Source organism: Sus scrofa, chromosome 5 (assembly GCF_054392235.1).
Source record: "Sus scrofa isolate SSC_HxYL_T2T_F1_AM1 chromosome 5, Sscrofa_HxYL_maternal_Yorkshire_Landrace_v2.0, whole genome shotgun sequence".
NCBI lineage: Eukaryota > Metazoa > Chordata > Mammalia > Artiodactyla > Suidae > Sus > Sus scrofa.
The window spans coordinates 78,704,960-78,728,459 of NC_139387.1; positions in this window are offsets into that span (position 1 = coordinate 78,704,960).

Sequence of the window (23,500 nt, forward strand, 5' to 3'; positions counted from 1 at the left end):
TGATGGAATTCAGAAAATTTGCATCAGAAGCTTTGTCAGTGCAGTGCCTGAAGAATATCTGGGAAAATTGCCAGTGTCCCCATGGCTGGGTTGGGATCAAAGGCATGCCAAGTGTACTTTGTGAACACAGAAAACAGGTGACAGGTGACATTACAGAGTACACTTTCCCAGTGGACAGCTCCTGCTAAGGAATACTCAGTGGCTCCTTTTCCAGTAGGGGCACTCTTGTCCCACCTACTTCACATTGCAACTTATAACAGGATCTGTGGGCTTCTACTGCAACAACTGGGGAGTAGAACTTGCCCCTTACAGGGCTGTGACAGCCATTGAGCAAGAAGAGGACCCATCCAACATCCAGTGCAGGCTCTGGTTGGCACAACACCAATCATACCCACATCAAGAGATAATGGCCAGTGCACCCTGAGGAAAGATGTGGCAGCATCCATACTAAAAACAGTTCTTGCACCAAAAATATTGGACTCACGCAAGTTACACAAGGATGCACCCTCATAAAAACAGCCCTTTAAGACCACGATCAATAATTCTTTATTCTGAACTCATATAGTCAGAGAAATATAAGTAAAATGAAGAAGCAGAGGATCCACTTTCAACTGAAAGAACAAGTGAATTCCCCTGAAAGAACAATGAAGGAGACCTCTCCTATTGTACTATACCCTGAGTTCAAATGGGAGGTAATAAAAATGCTGAAGGAGTTAAGAAAGACTATTGATAGAAATGCAGATCATTGTAACAAGAAACTAAACCCTATAAAGAGGAGCCAATCAAAATCAGATAACTTCAAGCTATAGGGAATAAATAGCAGATTGAATAATGCAGAAGAATGAACAAGTGATCTGAAAGATAGAATAATGGACATCTCTCAATCAGAACAACAGATGGAAAGACAAATTTTAAAAATAAAATATATGAGACCTATGGGATAATATAAAATGTGTCAACCTATGAATAATAGGGATCCCAAAAGGAGAAGAAAGAGAAAAAGGGATCAAAAATGTATTTGAAGAAATTATGGCTGAAAACTTCCTAAGCCTAAAGAAGAAAACATATCCAGGTATAGGAAGCACAGAGGAACACAACCAAGATGAACCCAAACAGACCTACACCATGACATATTATAATTAAAGTGACAAAATTTAAAGAGAGGATTATGAAGGCAGCAAGAGAAAAACAGAGTTAGTTGCAAAGGAACCTCCATAGGTCTATCAGCTGATTTCTCTTCAGAAACTTTGCAGGCCAGAAGGGAGTGACAAGATATACTCAATGGCCTGAAAGGAAAAAAACTACTCTACCCAGCAAGAGTATCTTTTAGAATAGGAGAGATAAAGAATTTCTCAGACAAGCAAAAACTAAGAATACAGCAATACTAAACCTATCCTTAAAGAAATACTGAAAGTTCTCTAAGTAGAAAAGAAGCAAGAATCTATAGGAAAGAGAAAATCACAATAGGAAAAACAAATATAAAAGGATTATAGATCTCTTCCACAAGGTGGAACGACACTCTCTGATATATCATACCAATGTTTTCTTAGGCTGGTTTACCAAGGCAATACAAATAAAAGCAAAAATAAACAAATAGGACCTAATCAAACTTATAAGTTTTTGCAGAGCAAAGGAAACCATTGAAAAAACAAAACGCAAAAGTACCTAAAAGCAATCAACTACCTACTTCAAAGATGCTTGAGTATGGTGGGGAAATTTGCAAACACTGAATTTTAATTTATCTTTGTGACTTCCAGTGCTTTTTCTGACAGTTACATCATGAACATCTGCCTGAATCATCTTAGTTCTTATGAAATTTTGCTTATCCACAGAGGGAAACACATATTGCTGGCCCAAGTCCAATGTGAAGTTTCTGCCTCTGATTTTGAAAAAAAAAATAATATAAAGGAGTTGTCAAAGTGCTGAATAACTTAAAAGACTTTAAAAAAATTTAACTGTAAGATGCCTAAGGTTAAGAATTTGGAAATATTTAGAAATACTACAGTGGGACCAATGACGACAATAGTGATGATGTAATACAATTTTCAATATTTTTATCATATTTTCCACTGAAAAAGAAGCCAATCTTTATAGCAAACAAATTTGTACAACACAATTATCAACAAAAACGTATAGAGAAGGATATAAGTATAATATTTACACATGAACATTTTTGTAAGGCTTCAATGAAGTGCAATAAGTTGAGCTGAATATACTTATCAGGAAAGTTCAATTACACATGTCAAAACATAAAGAAGAAAAGGAAATCATGGGAAAAGAAAAGATAAATTAATATAAAATGCTATCCTTATGCCCCTTTGAAGCTATTCCTTAGATCCTGTATCACTGGATTAGTGGCATACTGAGGTAAGACCTAGAGACATCAGAGTTTCTTATCATGGGGAAAAAAATCCCCCGAGAAGACTGAGTACCTAAATAGAATGGTATCTGACATATACAAGCCATAGGTAGGCATACTGTTCACTCAAAAATAAATGGTAAATGCTCATCATGTAATTATTTACCATTTAACCATTTATAAATCTGCTTTCAGATATTATGGGGAAAAAAAGATATTATGGAGTGCATACTACTACATGCCAGTTTGGGGCTTGAGAAATTTGTTATATGTTATATCAAGTTGCATCTTTAAATTTTCCTTTATTATACTCTGTGCTGGTATAGAAAATGAAATACCTAGGTACGGAGCTGGTAAAAGATATATGTACTCATTGTGAAGAAAATTATAATACTTGTTGAAAGACAACTTCAAAAGGATACATATATACTAAAATATTCAAAATGGTAAAGTACTAAAGAAAAACTCAACCAATTTTCTTTTTTCTTTTTTTTTTTTTTTTTTTTTTTGCTATTTCTTGGGCCGCTCTCGCGGCATATGGAGGTTCCCAGGCTAGGGGTCCAATCGGAGCCATAGCCACCAGCCTACGCCAGAGCCACAGCAACGCGGGATCCGAGCCGCGTCTGCAACCTACACCACAGCTCACGGCAACGCCGGATCGTCAACCCACTGAGCAAGGGCAGGGACCGAACCCGCAACCTCATGGTTCCTAGTCGGATTCGTTAACCACTGCGCCACGACGGGAACTCCTCAACCAATTTTCTTGTAGAGAATGATGATTCTAAATATATGCATGGAAAAATCAAAAGGTTAAAAACAGATAAGACTTTCTTGAAGGATACTGGAATCATGCCTTATCAAATATAAAAAATGAATGTGTGTTGGGAGTTCCCACTGTAGTGTAGTGGAAATGAACCTGACTAGTATCCATGAGGGCGCAGGTTCAATCCCTGGCCTTGCTCAGTGGGTCAGGGATCCACCATTGCCATGAGCTGTGGTGTAAGTCAAAGATGCGGCTCACATCCTGCATTGCTATGGCTGTGGTGTAGGTTGGCAGCTGTAGCTCTGATTCCACCCCTAGCGTGGGAACTTCCATAAGCTGCACCTGCAGCCCTAAGAAAAAAAAAACAAAACAAAATTAATGTCTGTTGGTAGTACAGTGTTGATCATAGCTGCTTTTCAAATAAAAAAAATTATATAGTTTAGTGGAGTTTCTGTTGTGGCACAGTGGAAACAAATCCGACTAGGAACCATGAGGTTGTGGGTTTGATCCCTGGCCTCGCTCAGTGGGTTGAGGATCTGGCTTTGTTGTGAACTGTGGTGTAGTTTGCAGATGCAGCTCAGATGTCTCGTTGCTGTGGCTCTGGTGTAGGCTGGCAGCTACAGCTCCGATTGGACCCCTAGCCTGGGAACCTCCATATGCCATGGGTGCGGCCCTAGAAAAGACAAAAAGACAAAAATAAATAAATAAATAAATAATAAATAAAAAATTATATAGTTTAATAACTAATGAAGAATTTACTCAAGGGTAAACAAATTGACCAATGAAATAGAATAAGGAGTCCAGAATCAGATCCACACATATGTGGAAACCTTATTTATGGCAGGGCTATTCTTGCAGATAACTGTAGATAGAAAGGAGTTTTAAAATAAATTATGCTGAAATAACTGATTATGCAAGTGGAAAACATTGAAATTTCAATGCTACCTTATACGTATATTTATTATCTGTTACTGTGCAACATATTAGCCCAATAATTAGGGCAAATAAATGATAAATATTTATTTCACACAGTTTCTGCCAATTAGAAGTTTGAGAGCAGCTTATTTGAGAGTTCTGTCTCACCATCTCTCATGATATTGCAGTCAAAATTTAGCCAGGTGCTAGTCTTCTGAAGGCATTACTGAGACAGGATCCCCTTCAAAGATGACTTACACATACACCTATTGTCAACCAGTTCTTAGTGGGTCTTGGCTAGAGGGCTCAGCTCTAGCTACATGGACTGCTCCACAGGGCTGCTCGATCATCCTCACAGCATGGCAGTGGCCTTCTCCTGTAGTTAGTGGTACAAGAGAGAGCAGAAAGGAGACTGCAATGCCTTTTTTTTTTTAATATAATGATTTTTATTTTTTTCCATTATAGTTGGTTTACAGTGTTCTGTCATTTTTCTACTGTACAGCATGGTGACCCAGTTACAGATACATGTACAGATTCTTTTTTCTCACATTATCATGCTCCATCATAAGTGACTAGATATGGGCTCAGAGGTCAAAAAACAATATTTCTGCATATACTGTACTATTTGTTACACAGGTTAGCCTGATTTACATGGGAAGATAACATACAAGGGTAAGAATACTGGAGGCAAGGGATATTGGAGGTCATTTGGTAACTGTCTACCACATACACAAAAGTAAATTAAAAGTGAATTAGAGAATTCTGTAATATTTTATAAGACAACCTATGAGTCTGTTTTAGAGCAAAGATTCTCAAATAAGAAGTAAAATACTCAAATCATCAAGGAAAAGACTAGTAAATTCAATTATATTAAAATAAGACACTTATTTATCAAAATAGCATATAGAAAGTGAAAAACAAACAAAATAGAAGACATTTGCAAAAATCTTAATTTAAAAGTCTTAATGTCCAGAATATACAAAGAACGGCAAACCAACACTAAAAAGATAAAAACCTCAAAGAAAAATGGGCAAAATATTTTAAAAGTGTCCTTACAGAAAAAAATGACCTGTAAACATCAAAATATAATCAACTTCATTAGTAACCAAGAAACTATAAATTGTAGCTAAAGAGTGACATCATTATACACACATTTGATTTGCAAAAAAACTAAGAAATCTGAGAATATTAACTTATGATTATGTGAAGCCACAGGAAACCCTTACACATGGCTGGCAAAAGTGTAAAGGGTCCATCCATTCTGGATCACAATTTGGCATCAGGTAGTATAGTTAAGAATGTGGAGTTCCTGTTGTGGCTCAGGGGAAATGAATCTGACTCGTATCCATGAGGACGCAGGTTCAATCCTTGGCCTTGCTCAGTGGGTTAAGGATCCAGCATTGTCGTGAGTTGTGGTGCAGATTGCAGACACAGCTCAGATCCTGCGTTGTTGCTGTGGCCCTGGGGTAGGCCAGGGGCTACAGCTCTGATTCGACCTCTAGCCTGGGAACCTCCATATGCCTTGGGTGCAGTCCTCAAAAGACAAAATACAAAAAAAAAAAAAAAAAAAAATGTGCATAACTAGTGACCCAGAAATTTCTCTTCTAGAAAAAATCTTACCCATATGTATCAGGAAACATGCCTGAGTATCTCTGCGGACTCTCTGTAATAGCAAAAACCTGGAAACAACTCAGATGACCAACAGTAGAATGGATATAGAAATGACAGAATATTTATACTGTGGAATACTATTCAGTTGTGGATGGGTAAGGTTGAAGGTGTAGGGCTGAAGGGAGATTGAAAAAAAGCCAGAGGCACTGTAACGTATTTAAATACCCATCAGTAACAAGGGTCTTGAAGACATAGAAGAGACAGTTGGAAGGAGTATTTTTTCACTACACTTGTGAGAGGAAACGAGTATTTACTGAAAAAATTTATTGTGTACCCACTTTATGCCAGGCATTTTTGACACAATGGATGAAGGTAGATTTGAAAATTAGGTAATAAGCATTTGATGGAAAGTCTGTGTAAAGTTGTTCATTTTCTTTCTGAAAAGGTGGGGGGTAGAGAAGGGTGAGGAGCTTGGGGCTTGAGATTTAAGGAGAGTGGAGATTTCAATTTGTATGGAGAACAGAAGAGTAAATTAACGACAGAACAAAGCAGTTGAATTGGGCAGTGTTGAGAGTCCAGATAAGGCTGATGAACCTATAGCCAGAATTCCCAATTGTACAATTTTCTCTAGCATTGCCTAGTGTAAGTGTATTATTCTAGGATGTTTTTCCCCAGCAGGTGGTGACAAAAGGATAACAGGGTTGAAGTATTTAAGACATTTGTAAGAGGTTCTTTGACATGACAGACCATGGATGCCAGCAAGTTTGATTGCTAGTTAAACTTCTGAAGCAGAGTTTACCATTTAAGTGTATCCAGAAATCAAGTAATCTTGTTACATATGTATCTGATGAAGAATCTTGTTTAATATCACAGGTTCTGGGAAGTTAAAGGCCACTAGAAGGAAACTGATCAATGAGAGGCAGGGAGATGGAAAGGGTCCTGCAGGTATATTTTGATCTCTTCCAAACCCTGACTGTTTGGAAATACAAGATGCCCCTTAGGTTCTGCAATACTGTCATATATTTTTTGAAACTACAGCCAGGTCAGTAATGCATCCTCTCATATTTTCTTTTCTTCCTCCTGCTTCACTTTTCTTTTTAGCTCCTTCTTGCTTCCCTAGAGTTTTGCTTCTTAATAAAACAGCAGGGAAGCTTTTGTCAGGCTCTGTTTTTCAAAGTTACCCAGAGGAAAACAAAATTAATTTCTCTGCTGGATCTGGAGTTCTTGGAGGCAATTCAGAAAGGTCAGGGCAGAGAAGAGACCAGATAGAAGTGGAAAGGTGAATAACGAGCCAAAAAGATGGTGTGAGGCTGGGGTCTCTATGCAGTGAGTTAGCGATGAAAAATTCCTGGCAATAAATGGGATGGCTGAATAATTAGGGTGTCTATTATTCAATTTAAGATGATGATATTCCTTCAAGGTAAATATCTCCTATCCCCTTTCTTCCCCCAAATTTACTAAGTGATCTTACATTCATAAGCGTCTATTACTTTTGCTTTGTGGTATTATAATAAATGACTGAATTTCATGTCTGTGCTAATATAACCTGGAACAGAAAAAATATTTCTAGATGGAAAGGTAAAGCAATTCAAAGGGCAAACATTTAAAAGCCAGAGGAACCAAGAAAATGCCAGATGATTTTAGTAAACTTGAGGAGAGTTTTGTGCTGACACAAGGCATGGAAGGAAATGATGGAGGAGATTTTATTCAGGCATTAAGGGGCCTGGAGATCCCACATGACATATGGGCTACAGACAATACGCACTTCATCAAGTAATGTTCCTCATCAGAGCCTACTACTGCAGTGATATTGATTTTCTGTTTCTTTTTACACTTTTATACGCATATGTCTTTTTTTTAAAAAGGTGCATTTATTTTCTTTAAGCAATAAGGATTTATGGAATTATGTGTTGATATTAGAATTATTATGGATGCCACTTTAGATATGAAATTTTGTTGCTCTGACTGTCAATACCTAGGAATTGCTATTTGTGACAATTCATTCAGTCCTGTGCTCAGTTGTATTAGATATGCCATAAGCTCTTCATGAAAATCTTTATGTTCATAAGGCATTGTTGGTGGTTACATGCTAATCTATTATAAGTAGTGTGAAAATCTATTATAGGTAGGGTTTTTTGTTTTGTTTTGTTTTGTTTTTTAGGATCGCACCCGTGGCATATGGAAGTTCCCAGGCTAGGGGTCAAATCAGAGCTGCAGCTGCTGGCCTGCAGCAACAGCCACAGCAACATAGGATCTGAGTCGTGTCTGTGACCTACACCACAGCTCATGGCAATGCCAGATCCTTGACTCATGGAGCAAGGCCAGGGATCAAACCCACATCCTCATGGAGACTAGTCAGGTTCATTTCTGCTGAGCCACAATGGGAACGCCTATAGGTAGGTTTTTTTTTTTTTAAGCATTATGCCTACTAATAGAAATATACTTTAAATGTTCAAAAAGTTATTTCTTCTTGTTCTGGTAGAAATTTCTACTTCCTAATGTATTAAATAATAATTTTCAATACCATCATATACATTGTATAGAAAAAATGACAAAAATCCTTCTAAAATCTTTCATGTTATGCATGTCAATTAAGTTCACAGATAGCTAGCATTTCCTAAATCAAAATGACAGGTAAAACTGCCTGTTATTTCTAATATGATTCAAAATATCTCATATAAAAGTTAATTATGAGCAATATAGTAGGGCTACACATACTCCACTCACAAACAATTTATGTGAAACCAATATACATCATTTATTATGTTTTATTTGAGAAAATATTTTGTAGTGACATTGCAATGACCAAAGGTCATAGACTCATGCAAATCAACTGTCAGTTTATATTTTTACATTCATCTAGAAATTTATGTTATTTAGCAGTGTGATTTACTCCTATCAATAGGTAGGAAAATATCTTTTCATTTTTCACTAAGAGTGTAACAGTATTACTCAAGTTTTCTTAAACCCTTTTTGTAAAGAGGTTTAATAACATAAGAGCCGTATAATTTCCTTTACTATTATTTAGCAAGGAAACATTTCAGTGAGGTGGGTAGGGATGTAGATCCTGGAACCAGACATACTTTGTTTTAAATGCCAGAGTTTGTTAGATATGTGAGCTTGCACTTCTACACTTGTTTCCTAATTTTTTAAGTGCAGATACTAAGAATAGCCACTGCAAAGTATTATTGTGGCAAGTCAATGTTATGGTGCTTTTGTGAGGCTTAGTATGGTGCCCACCTGGACCAAAAAAAAGTCTATTCTTGTTATTAACTTTCAAAGAAAAATAAATGTATTTATCAGAAATCATTATAACTCTAATACAATTTTTCAAAGTGAATATTCTCCTATGAACTCTGACACTCGCTTGCTTCTCCCTCTTACTCTGTATTCCCTTCTGCCAGCCGAAGACTCTTTGAACTGTTCTTCTTAAGATATGGAACCACATCCTGAAATCAATTTCTTATGATACTAATTTACGACCTTAGGGCCCATATACAATTTCCTTTTTTCCCCCAAAGTTTATTCTGTATGGTATATATGGAGGAACTCTTGGCTAATCTTGAAACTTGCTGGCCTAATACCATTAAACTCTTTGCATATTAACTATTAAAACTGGCCTATGCTTTTCAATACCTGAATGTGATACAACAAATGAGTTCTGGCTGGTGTTTCATGGTGCATATCATAATAACAGATAATCCAATTAGACAGAAAAAAAATTATTGTCCCATTCTTCCAAATGGGTTATATCAAATAAGACTGTTCAACTTCACATAAAAGACTAAAGTAGCTTAACCAAATATGAGCTCATGTCCCCCAATGTAACAAGACGTCTAGAGGTAGGCAATTTAAAGCTGATGCAGTTGCTTACAGAACTCATTAAACCAGGATTCTTCTATCTTCCTGCTCTGCCATCCTTAGTGTATGGATTTTATCCTCTTAGTCATAAGATACCTGCTTCACCTCCAGATGTCATGCGTTTCAGATAGGAGGAAGAGAACACAATTAAGAGCAAAATATGATTTAACTGGAAAAATAATAGCCTTCCCATTATCTCCACCCTGGAAGCTTCCTCTTATGTCTTGTAAATCTAGATTGCATGAAGGTGACTCCGGCTTAACGAGAGTCTGGGGAGAAGAATTTTTTAATTGAACACACTGTTACCTCTAAATTTGAGGAACGAAGAAGAATTGAATAAATAGTAGGTTGCTAATCCACAGGGTCTGCCACCTGGGTCAGAAAATTTTTTGGCTTACAGAAAATAATACTGCAACATCATTATGTCATCAGTGTATGCGGGTGGCAGCCTAAAAGGCAAACAGTATTTAGTAATATAAAATATGTTACCAAAAAAGCTTCAATTAGTAAAAGGAAGTAAGATTCAAGGTTTTTTTTAAAAAATTCTCACAGAAAGCTAGAACAAACCCTGTGGTACTGGGTTAGCTTCAGGGACTTCAGTATGAATTCCTACATCTATCTATCTATCTATCTATCTATCTATCTATCTATCTATCTATCCATCCCTCCGTTCATCTATCATTTATCTCAGATGGAGAGATATAGAAATACTTATAAGTATATGTATAGGTTAATATATACAAATATGTTTCCTAGTTCTTTTTGCTGAGAAGGCCTAGAAGGAGTAACACTCACTAACAGTGAGCACACTGAGTGCCCAGATCTTGGTTTCTAAATACCATTTGCCAATAAAAGCAATCAGAGCTCCTTGGAGAAATCATTGATTCTAGGGCTGGGTAAGTAGAAATACCAAAAAATACTAGATGAACCCAGAGATCTTGTAATGTCAGAAAGTACAGAAATGCTTAAGAAAACAAAAGAATGGTGTATGCCAAAAAGCCACAGGACCAAGTCTGAAAGAGATCTAATGGACAAAGCTGGAAACTGTGGGCAATACAATAAATAATACTGGATTATAGCCCAAAGTATAAAATACACATGAGTCTATACTGATATAAAGAAATCACTGCATAAATACATGGGAGAGAAGAGACAAGTCTTCCTTACAGCAAATCCCAGATAACACATATAGAAATTCCCCCCTTTAGGAGGTGAAGGTTAATTCCCCCCACCTTCAGTGCAGGTTTGACACAGTGATCCATTCCAAAGAAGAGTAAAAAGAAAAAAAACGGAAAAAAGCAGTAATGTTATAGTGGGAAAACTTGGCAAGCACTATTTTAAACTAGCAAGCCAGGTAATCTTACCAATGATAAGCCATGTTGCTATCATGCACCACTGATTTGATGTGATGAGAAAGACACTACCAATTTTTTAGTATTAGTTTCTAAATTTTAACAAATGTAACATAGCAATGTAAAACTTCAACATGAGGGGAAACTGGCTGAATGGAAATGCTCTGTCCTGTCTTTGTCACTTTTCTGTAAATCTAAAATTATTCTAAAATAAGTTTTTTAAAAAAAATTTTCACATAGTTACACCTATAAATGATAGTAGCCTGTTAATGAAACACTACAATGACATTGTGAGCTTATAGCTAATGGTCTTAAAAGCATTGCAAGATGGGTAACTACAAATTGCTTAAGCTACTTAGTTACTGCATTAATATTAGACTGATTCATGTTCCAGATCCTGAGGAAACAGAAGTCGAAGGTGAAAAGATATTTACTTCAAAATCTTCACTAGAAAGTATTTCTAAGGAGATTTCTGGATGACTCTAATCTTTCCAAGGTCAAGGGAAAGCTGCCAGCAGGTGCAATTTCTCTTTCTATTGTCTCCTTCGAAATTAGCATATTTGTGATTAGGAACTCTTATTTGCAAAAGAAATTTTTTATCAAATCCTATAAGTTATTTTCCCCCACAAAAATCATAGAATTACCTTGAAAAATCCCATCCAAAAATTGCTTCTACTTACGAACAAACATTTTTAGAGCAGCAGTCTTGGCAATCAGCTAAGATTAGAGTAGGAAATCAGTATACCAGAATTTTAATCTTGCTTTGCCACTTATTCTTTCTGAGTCCTTGAAAAATTTATTTAGCATGTTCCTTGGCCGCCAAATGAGGTTAATAAAATTCTCTAGGTTTAAAAAAAAATTGGGGGACATAATTACATAGTCACCAGAAAGAAACTTAAAATTAAAGTGGAAGTTCTCTGGCAGCTCAGTGGGTTAAGGATCTGTTATTGTCACTACTGTGGTGCAGGTCAGATCTTTGGCCCAGGAATTTCCGCATGCTGTGGGACTGGCCTAAATAAATAAATAGATAATTTTTTTTAATTGTTAATTAAAAATATTTTTTGAAAGGACTTTGTACCACTCTGAGGTGATCAAAGAGTTATTTATTTTCCTCAGTTTCCTCTTTATTAACAGAGTGGTAGTAACAACAACAAACAAAAAAAACCGTGTAATTTCTACTGAGAAACAGAACAAAATACAGTGATGAATGAAATAATGTTAATCTTTTTTTTTTTTTGCTTCTTAGGGCCACACCTGAACCTGCGGCATAAGGGCACGTGGAAGTTCCCAGCCCTGGGGTCTAATCAGAGCTGTAGCTGTCAGCCTATGCAACAGCAACGGCAATGAAGGATCCAAGTCATGGCTGTGATCTACACCACAGTTCATGGCAATGCCAAATCCTTAACCCACTGAGTGAGGCCAGGGATCAAACCTGCATCCTCACGGATTCTAGTCGGATTCGTTACCCCTGAGCCACAGTGGGAACTCTGAAATAAAGTTAATCTTAAAACATGCCCCTCCCCCAAAAAACCCCATTCAAAATGTTTTCTCATTTTATGCAGAGAAGCGTCTTCTAGAAGCCCAATATAATTTAAACAGCCTAGGTTACAATTAGCATAAAAACCACTGTGCTTCAACCTTTAAAACTTTGAAGAAATGAAGTCTTATGACACTGTCAACTAAGAAATTGAGAGAAAAGAAACTCTCCAAAATTTATCAGCATGCTACTTTTATTCTCTTAGTCTGGATTAACTTCTGAGAAGTGTTTGAGTCTGCTGATATCAAGGAAGGTTTTCATCAGGATTATATGCAAAAACTGGAATGTATGATTCAAAAGAGCTGTATCATTTCAGAGGAACATTCAGGCTTATTCATTACACATTTTGCCACCTAACAGAGGTCCACAAGGGGGCGCTCTTTTGCTGAGATTTTTCTACACATTTTAATTTTTATGATAAGGAAACTTGGTACCACTAAATACATATGTGTAAAATTTGCTACTGTGTTCAACTGCAAATGTGGGATTGTGGGATGATAAGTCTTTTCAGCAGGTCAGGGTTTCAGGTAGTTTTCAATATGCTACCTCTATCCAGGGACAGAGTAAGCAAGTCTATGCTTGTGTTTTTTAAAAGCAAGGTCTTGGTTTCCTTATATCCCTCTGGTAAGCCCCCTGGTTTTCGAACCAGCTAAGAAAGCTTATCTTCATGGTGTCTGCCTCCAGGGCTGGGGTGCCTAATATAGAATCCCTGAGCCTGTGACCTCCCCTTCCTCTTCTGTGTCCCCCAATAGACACAGTGCAGGTCCCAATAAGCTCACTCCTCATCCCTTCCTGCCAGACTGTGTGGATCTGTCATTACAGCCTTGGTTGCTGAAGGGCTGTCCTGTCCTTCTAGTTCCCAGGTTGATTTTAGTAAAAGTCTATATATAGTTATTTTTTTGAGGTGTTCCTGAGGGGAGGTGTGCCCACTGTCCTCTTATTCTTCCATCTTGATCCCTTTTCCTGGCAGTACATAGTTTGTTATCTGTCTTGGTACTATTTTGGGGAAAAGTCTCCTTAGCCATGGGAAATAAAAGCAAACATAAGCAAGTAGGACTACATTAAACTACAAGGCTTTGGCACAGTGAAAGAAAAGGTCAACAAAATGAAAAGTCTGCCTATTGATGGGGGACAATGTTTGCAAATGATATATCCAATAAGAGGTTAATATCCAAAATATCCAAAAAGTCACATAATTCAACATCAAAAAACAACCAAATTAAAAAATGATAGAGAATCTAAATAGACATTTTCCCAAAGACAAACAAAATTTCAAAAGGCACATGAAAAAATGCTCAGCATTGCTAATTATCAGGGAAATGCAAATCAAAATCACAATGAGGTATCACTTTACATGCGTCAGAAGGGCCAGCCTCAAAAAGACAACAAATAATGTGTTAGCATGGATGTAGAGAAGCGGGAATCTTTGCGCACTGTTGGTAGAAATAATAATTGGTGCAGCCACTATGGAAAAATCGTATGGAGGGGTTTTTTTGGGGGGAGGGGGATGGGCAGGGGCTGTGCCCATGGTATGTGGAAGTTCCTGAACCAGGGATCATACCCATGCCACAGCAGTGTACTGAACCACTGCAGTGACAATGCCAGATCCTTAACCCACTGCACCACCAGGGATGGAGATTTTACATAATTATAAATAGAAGCAATGTACACTCCAGTAATTCCATTCCCAGGCATTTATTCAAAGAAAACAAAAACATGAATTAAAAAAGATATATGCACCCTTATGTCATTGTAGCATTATTTAAAATAGCCAAGGTATGGCAGAAATCTAAGTGTTATCAATAGACAAATGGGTATAAAGGCTTTTTCTTAAAAGAATACTTAAACCATCGTTGAAGGCTCAAATTAAGAAGAGTTCCTCATATGTCATAAATTTTTGTTTATTTTCTTTCCTTTCCTTTTATTCTCTATACAAAATAGCTAGAATGTGGTTTAAAGTCTCGAAGGAGAGTTTTAAATGGAAATTTCTCTTTTTGTTGCTTTTTAGGGCAGCACGAGCGGCATGTGGAGGTTCCCGGGCTAGGGGTTAAATCTGGGCTACAGCTGCTGACCTAGGCCCTAGCCACAGCAATGCAGGATCCGAGCTGCATCTGTAGCCTACACCACAGCTCATGGCAACGCCATATCCTTTACCCACTGAGTGAGGCCAGGTATCGAGCCTGTAACCTCATGTGGTTATGTTCTGTGCCAGATGAATTTGCTGAAAGCTTAGGATAGTCATTCCAAAGACAAAGAAGAGAGAATTTTAAAGGAACTGAATAGTTGGTGATCTAGATATAGTTTTTATATTTGGAAGTTAACTGACTTTACAGTTCCAGCGAATGATATTCCTTTATTTTGAAAATATTGATGTTACTTTTGGAACCTACAAGTTTAGATTTTTCTGGACCATTGAATAATGATAATAGTTGCTATCCTGTGCTTAATTTATGTGACATACAATTACATGGATATTATGTGGATGGTTTCATGTACTCTTCACAATGATCCTGTAAGATAGTTTCAAGAAAACTGAAGCTCCTGCAGGTTAACCTGTTAGCTTGTTTATAATTGAAGAAGGCAGTCTCATTCAATACTGGTACTGTGCTCTTAAAATACACATGTTATGTATATTTATGTTATGTTATTTATATTTTACCATAGTATATCATGCTCCCTCCCTGGAAGAATTCTTAATTTAAGCTGAAAGTTGTTTTTTTTTTTTTTAACTGGTCCTATTTTTGCAATGAACTAAATTTTATGACTTTGGCAAAGCAGTTGACCTACATTCTGATCTATATAATGAGGGTCTTGGATTAAATGATTTCTCAGGTCTCTTTTCCTTTCATTTGCCAGGGGAGAGTCCTCCTGCTCAGTGAAGTCACTTTCTTTGAATGGCTGGCAGAGTGGCTTTGGCTCACCTGTAATGCCCAGGTTAGCAGAGCCAGGAGAGGATGAAGTCTGTTTCACTCCACCAGCCAAGAAGGAGCAGGTGGCTGTCAACTTTGTTCTGGGGGAAGCGATTTGTCAGTGATAAGCTAGATAACTTTGGATCGCTAAACAGCTCTCCCTTGGCATATGGTATGTTTATATGCAAATTGCTGCATCATCTGTGAGCACTTCAGTTTTTGTTTTATGCACAAGCCTGGTGAATATATAAATAAAGGTAATTTTAAAAAAATGAATAAGCAGCATGAAATTATATCTTTTCTCTTTCTGGCTAAAGACTGTTGTTAGCTGAAAATGCTCTGCTAGTTGTTTGGAGGTTTAATAGAGAAGAGGTAGAATGAAGAGGCCTGAAATTGTGGTTACTGGGCAAGCATCTTACAGTTTCTACCTATACAGGTGATACATAGGGGATGATAAAGTATGCTCAAGCAGTGAGCACTGGAGGACACTTTTTTTCATATGACAGAATCAGAGTCTGAGATATGGAATTGGAGAGTGTACAGAAGAAAGAAATGCTGCAAATTACAAAGTTTTCTATTTAGAGCAAGAATATGAGCTTATATTACAAAGTTTGATGGGCAGAAGGTCACCAGAAATGACCTTAGCTTCAAAGCAGGTAGACACACACTTATGTCCTTTGAAGCAAGATTTGCTCTAAACAAATTTTAGGGACGATGGGGATAAAAAAGAAACTAAGAGTATGGTGTTCTTGACTTATTTAATAAGCCTTGCCTAATTTAATCTTTACAGCAATTTGCTAAGGTAGGTGGTACGAATTTCATTGCATAAAGGAGAAACTAGAGACTTAAGAGATGTTCAGGAACTTGCTCAAGATCACAGTATAATCGGACTGAATCTGGGATGGGAACACAAAATTTTTAGTTTAGGGCCAGTTCGTTTAAGTACATTTTGCTTGGAAGGTTTCTTTCATATTATTAGTATTCTCTTTTATGAATTCCACAGAGAAGGACTATTCTGTTGTGAATTTTCTTTGTATTTTTACTACATATCAAGGATTTAACTCCGGCCCTTCCTGCAAGCCTATCAGATTCCAGAACAGGCTATATACTGATTTTATTGATAATATCTCATTCATAAGTAATTTCTTCAAAGTATCGCCTTAACTTGGAGAAATTGTGCATCGTTGAGGAAAAAGACAATTACACGTTACTTACAGTGGTCTTTACAATTTAGCCAGTCCATTTCTGACTCATAGGATAAAGGCCAAGATGACAAGACCCCACCGAGGGAGTTATTGGTGTGTTTGTGTATGGCCTGACTGAAATGCAGGTGAGATTATTTTTGGAAGGTATGTATTGTGTTCTCTGGAGTTAGAATACAAGGAGACTGATTATTTAACGTCATAGAGTTAGAGCAAGATAAGTATCATTTTACATAGATCCTAGCGTGCTCTAATCTAGTGTCACAGCGATAATGAGAAGGATGGTCTATCACATTGTGTAATATCTGGACGGCTTTCATGTACCCAACACAGTTCATTCTATCATCCAGTGAGGCAAGCAGAGCTTACCAATTTCCCCATGTGCCCCACTGCCCCCATTTTATAGAAAATTCAAGTCATCAAGGGGAAAGGAGGCTTAGAGACATTAGGTGCTTCCCTGAGGTCCCACAGATGCAAAAGGGTGAATCGGTGACTAGCTTTATCCTCTGGTTTTACCTTATCTCTTAGCTGTTAAAATCACTGGTGTTGGAAACATCTTCATTCTCCTCATTTCTCATCTGCAACTTCCCTCTCTCAGAAATTGTTTTATTTTTGTCTTAGGGAAGTTGGGTCAATAATAATAAATTTATGGTTACCTGAAATTAGCTGATGTTACTTTTTTTTTTTTTTTTTGTCTTTTTGCCATTTCTCTGGCCACTTCCCGTGGCATATGGGGGTTCCCAGGCTAGGGGTCGAATCAGCCACAGTCACAGCAATGCAGGATCTGAGCCATGTCTGAGACCTACACCACAGCTCACAGCAACGCTGGATCCTTAACCCACTGAGCAAGGCCAGGGATCAAACCCGCAACCTCGTGGTTCCTAGTCGGATTCATTAACCACTGAGCCACAACAGGAACTCCCAAGGTGATGTTACATTTTTAAAATGAACGATATGCAAATAAACACAGACTTGTGCATCAATTTCAAACACTTGGCATGTACCTTCCAGCAAAATCTTGGATAAGAAATCTATCATGGAACACAAAGGAATTAAAAGTAATTATTCTACAATTGTCCGAGTTCAACAAACCACATACTGAGCGATTATTTATGTGCAAATCACGGAATTAGCACTATGGGTGATAAGATAAATAAATACTGTCTCTACCTGTCAATTGTTTATTAATTATGGGAAAAAAGAATACTATATCCTTTACTTTCTATTCATTTTGTTTATTGTTCCATTAAGGATTCAAGATATTCACAATAATATACTTTAATATCCCCAGTCCTTCAGCTGTCTAAGGTTACTCCTATTTGTTTGTTTGTTTTTATCAAAGTATAATTAACTTGCAATATTATATTAGTTTCAGGTTTGCAACACAATGATTCAGTATTTTTATATGTTACAAAATGATCATCCTGATAAGTCTAGTTACCATCTGTGACTATTCAAAGTTATTACAATGTTTTTGACTATATTCCTTATGCTGTACATTACATTTCTGTGGCTAATTTATCTATAATGGGAGGTTTTGTACCTTCTTCAACTATTTCACTCACCTTTCAACTACCTTTCTTCTGGTACCCATCAGTTTGTTCTCTGTATGTACAAGTCTGTTTCTTTTTGTTATGTTTATTTGCTTGTTTTGTTTTTAAATTCTATGCATAAATAGTACTGGTCTATCTCTGACATTTCCTTTAGCACAATACCCTCTAGTCCATTTATGCTGTCCTAAATGTCAAGATTTCATTCTTTTTTGTGGCTGAGTAATAGTGTGCATATACATATGTATACACACCTTCTTCACCCATTCATCTATTGCTGGATACTTCCTTTGCTTCCTTATCTTGGTTATTTTAAATAAAACTGCTTATGAACATAAGGGTGCCTGTGTCACTGTATTAGTGTTTTTGTTTTCTCCAAAAAAATGTCCAGAAACTGAATTACCGGATCACATGGTGATTCTATTTTTAACTTTTGAGCTTCCTCCATACTCCATATATTTTCCATAGTTCCTCTACCAGTTTACATTCCCAACCACAGGGCACAGGGTTACCTTTTTTCCACATCCTCATCAGGTTGTTATTTCTTGCCTTTTTTTTTTTTCTTGTTTTTTTAGGGCCATACCCACAGCATATGGAATTCCCCAGGCGAGGGGTCAAGTTAGAGCTACAGCTGTTGGCCTACACCACAGCCACAGCAACGGGATTCCAGTCAAGTCTGAGACTGAGACCTACACCACAACCCATGGCAATGCTGGATCCCTGACCCGTTGAATGAGGCCAGGGAGCGAACCCGAGCCCAAGTCCTCATGGAATACTAGTCTGGTTCATTACTGCTAAGCTGTGATGGGAACTCTTAAAGTTTATTTTTTTCTGATACAAGTATGGCTACTCCAGATTTCTTTTTACTTCCACTTGAATGGAATACATTTTCTGTCTCCTAACTTTCAGTAATGTATGTGTCTAGTTTTGAAGTGGGTCTTTGTAGGTAGCACATGCATATAGGTGTGTGTGTGTGTGTGTGTGTGTGTGTGTGTGTGTGTGTGTGTATAAAATCTTGCTTTTTATCCATTCAGCCACAGTATGTCTTTTTATTGGAGCATTAATCCATTTATATTTAAAGCAATTATTAATAGGTATGTACTTATTGCCATTTGTTCATTGTTTAAAGTGTTTTGTTTGTTTGTTTTTATCGTTTTATGGCCGCACTCACAGCATATGGAGGTTCCTGCAACCTACACCACAGCTCACGGCAACACTGGATCCTTAACCCACTGAGTAGAGGCCAGGGATCGAACCTGCATCCTCATGGATACTAGTCAGATTCTTTTCCTTCGAGCCATGACAGGAACTCCCTAGGGTTGTTTTTAAGTTCTTTGTTCCTTTCATGTTTTGCTCTCTTTACTTGTGATTTGATGGCTATCTTTAGTATTATGTTTGGATTTTTTTTTTTTTTTTTTTTTTTTTTGGCTGAACCTATGGTATGTGGAATTTTCCAGGTCAGGGATCAAACCTGTGCTGCGGTTGTGACCGGTGCCACAGCTGCAGCAATTCTGGATCCCTAACATACTGTGTCACAAGGGAACTTTTATGTTTGGATTATTTTCTCTTTTCTGTGTTTTATCTATTATAGATTTTTCACTGTTTTCACCATGAGGTTTATATATAAGAAATATATTTTGTTTTCTTTATACGTTATGTATTTTTGAGTGTATGTATTTTGTGTATACTTATATATACACTTATATAGATGTATACAATTGTAAGTGCACACACACACACACACACACACACGTAACTTTTTTTTTCTTTTTATGGCCACACCTGTAGCATATGGAAATTCCTAGACTGGGGATTAAATTGGAGCTGCAGCTGCAGGCCTAAGCCATGGCCATGGCGACACAAGATCTCAGCTACATGTGCGAAGTATGCCATAGCTTGTGGCAAAGCCAGTTCCTTAACCCACTGAGTAAAGTCAGAGATCAAACCCACATCCTCATGGACATTACGTTGGGTTCTTAACCTGATGAGCCATAGCAGGAACTCCCTGTATTACTATTTAAGCTGATTATCTTTTATGTTCAAACACATTCCAATAACCCTTCATTTTTTTTATCCCCCATCCTCATGTTTGATGTTTCCTACATCATTTTTTACTTCTTATTGTTTTTCATATTCCTTAACTACTTATTGTCAAGATAGATGATTTTACTATCTTTGACTTTTAATCTTCCTGCTGGCATTAGGTAGCTGATCTACCTTTGCTGTATGTAAGCCTTTACCAATGCTATTTTCCTTTTGTAATATTCGTATTTCCAGTTGTAACCTTTTCTATTTTGCTTAGAGAGTTCCCTTTAACATTTCTTATAAAGCTAGTTTGGTGGTGTTGAATTCGTTTAGTTTTGTTTGTCTATAAAGCTCTTTATCGGAGTTCCCGTTCTGGCCAGTGGTTAAATGAATCCAACTAGGAACCATGAGGTTGCTGGTTCGATCCCTGGTCTTGCTCAGTGGGTTGAGGATCTGGTGTTGCCGCAAGCTGTGATGTAGGTTGCAGACGTAGCTCGGATCCCTAGTTGCTGTGGCTCTGGCGTAGGCCAGTGGCTACAGCTCTGATTCGACCCCTAGCCTGGGAACCTCCATATGCGCGGGAGCAGCCCAAGAAATGGCAAAAAGACAAAAACAAAAAACAAAAAACAAAACTATTTATCTTTCCTTCAGATCTGAATGATAGTTTTGGCTGGCAGAGTATTCTTTGTTGTAGTTTTTTTTTTTTTTTTTTTTTTTTTAACTTTGATACTTTGACTATATTGTGCCACTTCCTTCAATATTCAAAGTTTCTGCTAAAAAATCAGCTGACCATCTTACTGAAGTTCCTTTGCATATAAATAGTTGCTTTTCTCTCGCTGCTTTTCTTATTCTATTTTTAAATTTTGCCATTTTAATGAAGGTGTGTCTTAGTTTGGGCCTCTTTGGCTTCACCTCTGGGAGGGGGTGGCCTCAGGGTCTTCCTACTTTGTCATCTTTGCCACACACCCCCTCAGTAGAATTCCTGTTTTTAAAAAATAATAACTAACTAAATTTTTTTTTTACTAAATGATATTTGACTATCACCCTGCCTACAACATTTCTGCAAATTCACAGTTAAAATTTCAATGTCTTGATGAGTACCTATCAATTTTTCCCAACTCTTGCTGGAGGTTATTTTGTCAGTCACTTCGGACCCTCTCACTCTTGCTTCTTCTACAACATATTCCATATCTCTTCAATCACTGTATTATAAAATAGCATCAACACAATACGGATGTTACCTCCATATCAGTGATATGTTGCCACAATGATGTGCAACAAAACCCACAAAACCTTAGTGGTATACAGCAATATATGTGTTTTCCTCATATGTTTTGGGTGGTCAGCTGGGTGCTTTTACTGATCTCATTTGGGTTTGTTCTCATGTCCATAAATCAACTGGCTGACATCTGATTTAGTAGGATCTTTTCCCTGACAAGTGCAGAAATTTTCCTGTTTTGCATGTTCTTGTCTTCCAGCAGGCTAGCTGGCACATATGTGCATGGCAGTGGAAAAGGGTAAGAAGAGGCCAGTGCAGGTGCTTTTTAAGATCTGTTTGTATCACCATTCCTAATCTCCCATGGTCCAAAGCCAGTCACAGGGCGAAGGGTAGCATCAGAGTACAAAAGGACCTGGATCTAAGGATAAATTCACAAAACAGTAAAACAGTGAGAAGACCACATTTCTGTCATTTTGAAAACTCTGCCACACAATGAGAAAAAATTTCATTATCTGAAATGACATAGATGAGTCTGAGTGTCCAGTTTCAATTTTGGAAAATGCCTAAAGTGATATTTTGAACTTAAATAAGTTGAATGCAATAAGTTTAATATCCAAATAATAGAAGAAGAGATGACTAGTTTGTTTTTATTTTTGTTATTTTTATTTTTAAAATAAGTTTAGATTGGATCTAAGAATGAATATAAATTATATCATGTTCAGATTATTAGCTCCTTGAATAGAACACAGAAATTACATATTAAATATATATGAGAAAATTCTTCTAATTTATGATTCAGAATCTCTAATTATATTTAGGAAATGCATATAGAAAGCAAAATTAAATTACATTTAAGGGAAAAGCATTAAAAAATACCTATTTCCAAAATAATATGTGACCCCTTTTGCCTTCTAACTAAAAAGAAAAAAGGTGTCTATCATCACTTGTACATAAAAAAAGACTGGGGAGTTCCCGTTGTGGCGCAGTGGTTAACGAATCCGACTAGGAACCGTGAGGTTGCGGGTTCGGTCCCTGCCCTTGCTCAGTGGGTTAAGGATCCGGTGTTGCCGTGAGCTGTGGTGTAGGTTGCAGACGCGGCTCGGATCCCGCGTTGCTGTGGCCCTGGCGTAGGCCAGTGGCTACAGCTCCGATTCGACCCCTCGCCTGGGAACCTCCATATGCCGTGGGAGTGGCCCAAAGAAATAGCAAAAAGACAAAAAAAAAAAAAAAAAGACTGTTCTACTACCCACTTTTTTCTCATTTTTGCTTTAAATATCTGTTGCTCAGTAAAGTAGATATTGTAATAGTAATGACATTAATGGTGGAATTGAGAATATTTTTATTCTTAATTTAATTGAAAAGATTTTGATTTGAAAAATGAAGATATCATAGAATAAAACCTCAAATATAATTTCTTATTCTTTTTCATATTTGAATTTTTTATAAGATAGAAAATCAGGGAGTTCTCATTGTGGCGCAGTGGTTAGCGAATCCGAATAGGAACCATGAGGGTGCAGTTTCAATCCCTGGCCTTGCTCAGTGGGTTAAGGACCTGGCGTTGCCATGAGCTGTGGTGTAGGTTGCAGATGTGGCTTGGATCCTGAGTTGCTGTGGCTGTGGTGTAGGCTGGTGGCTACAGCTCCAATTATACCCCTAGCCTGGGAACCTCCATATGCCATGAGTGTGACCCTAGAAAAAGACAAAAACCCCCCAAAAAACCCATTTATGTATTTATTATAAAATATAAAGGAAGGTATTGGACATAAAGTGCCAAGCGATAGGCATTCTTAGTGATTTATATCTTTTAGACATTTTTATAGACCAATTTTATATTTACTGTAGAGAATTTAAAATATAGAATACACTCTAGAAGAATATAGAATAGTCTATATTCTATACAAAAAAAGAAATTAAAAAATCATCTGGAATCCCACATTGGTGAAGAAGAGTTTCTTTTTCCAGTTTTATCTATGCATATATTCACATATTCATTAATACATATTTATAGAAGTGGAATCATGTGCAATTTTTCAACCTTGTTTTCTCCCTTTATAATATATTGTAAATATTTTCTATTTTATTATGTTTTTCTGCTATATAATTTTAATTGTAGTACAGTGTCTACTTTATAAATGTAGCACAATTTATTGTTGGACATTCAAATTATTTACATTTTCCCCTGTAATGAACTCATTTA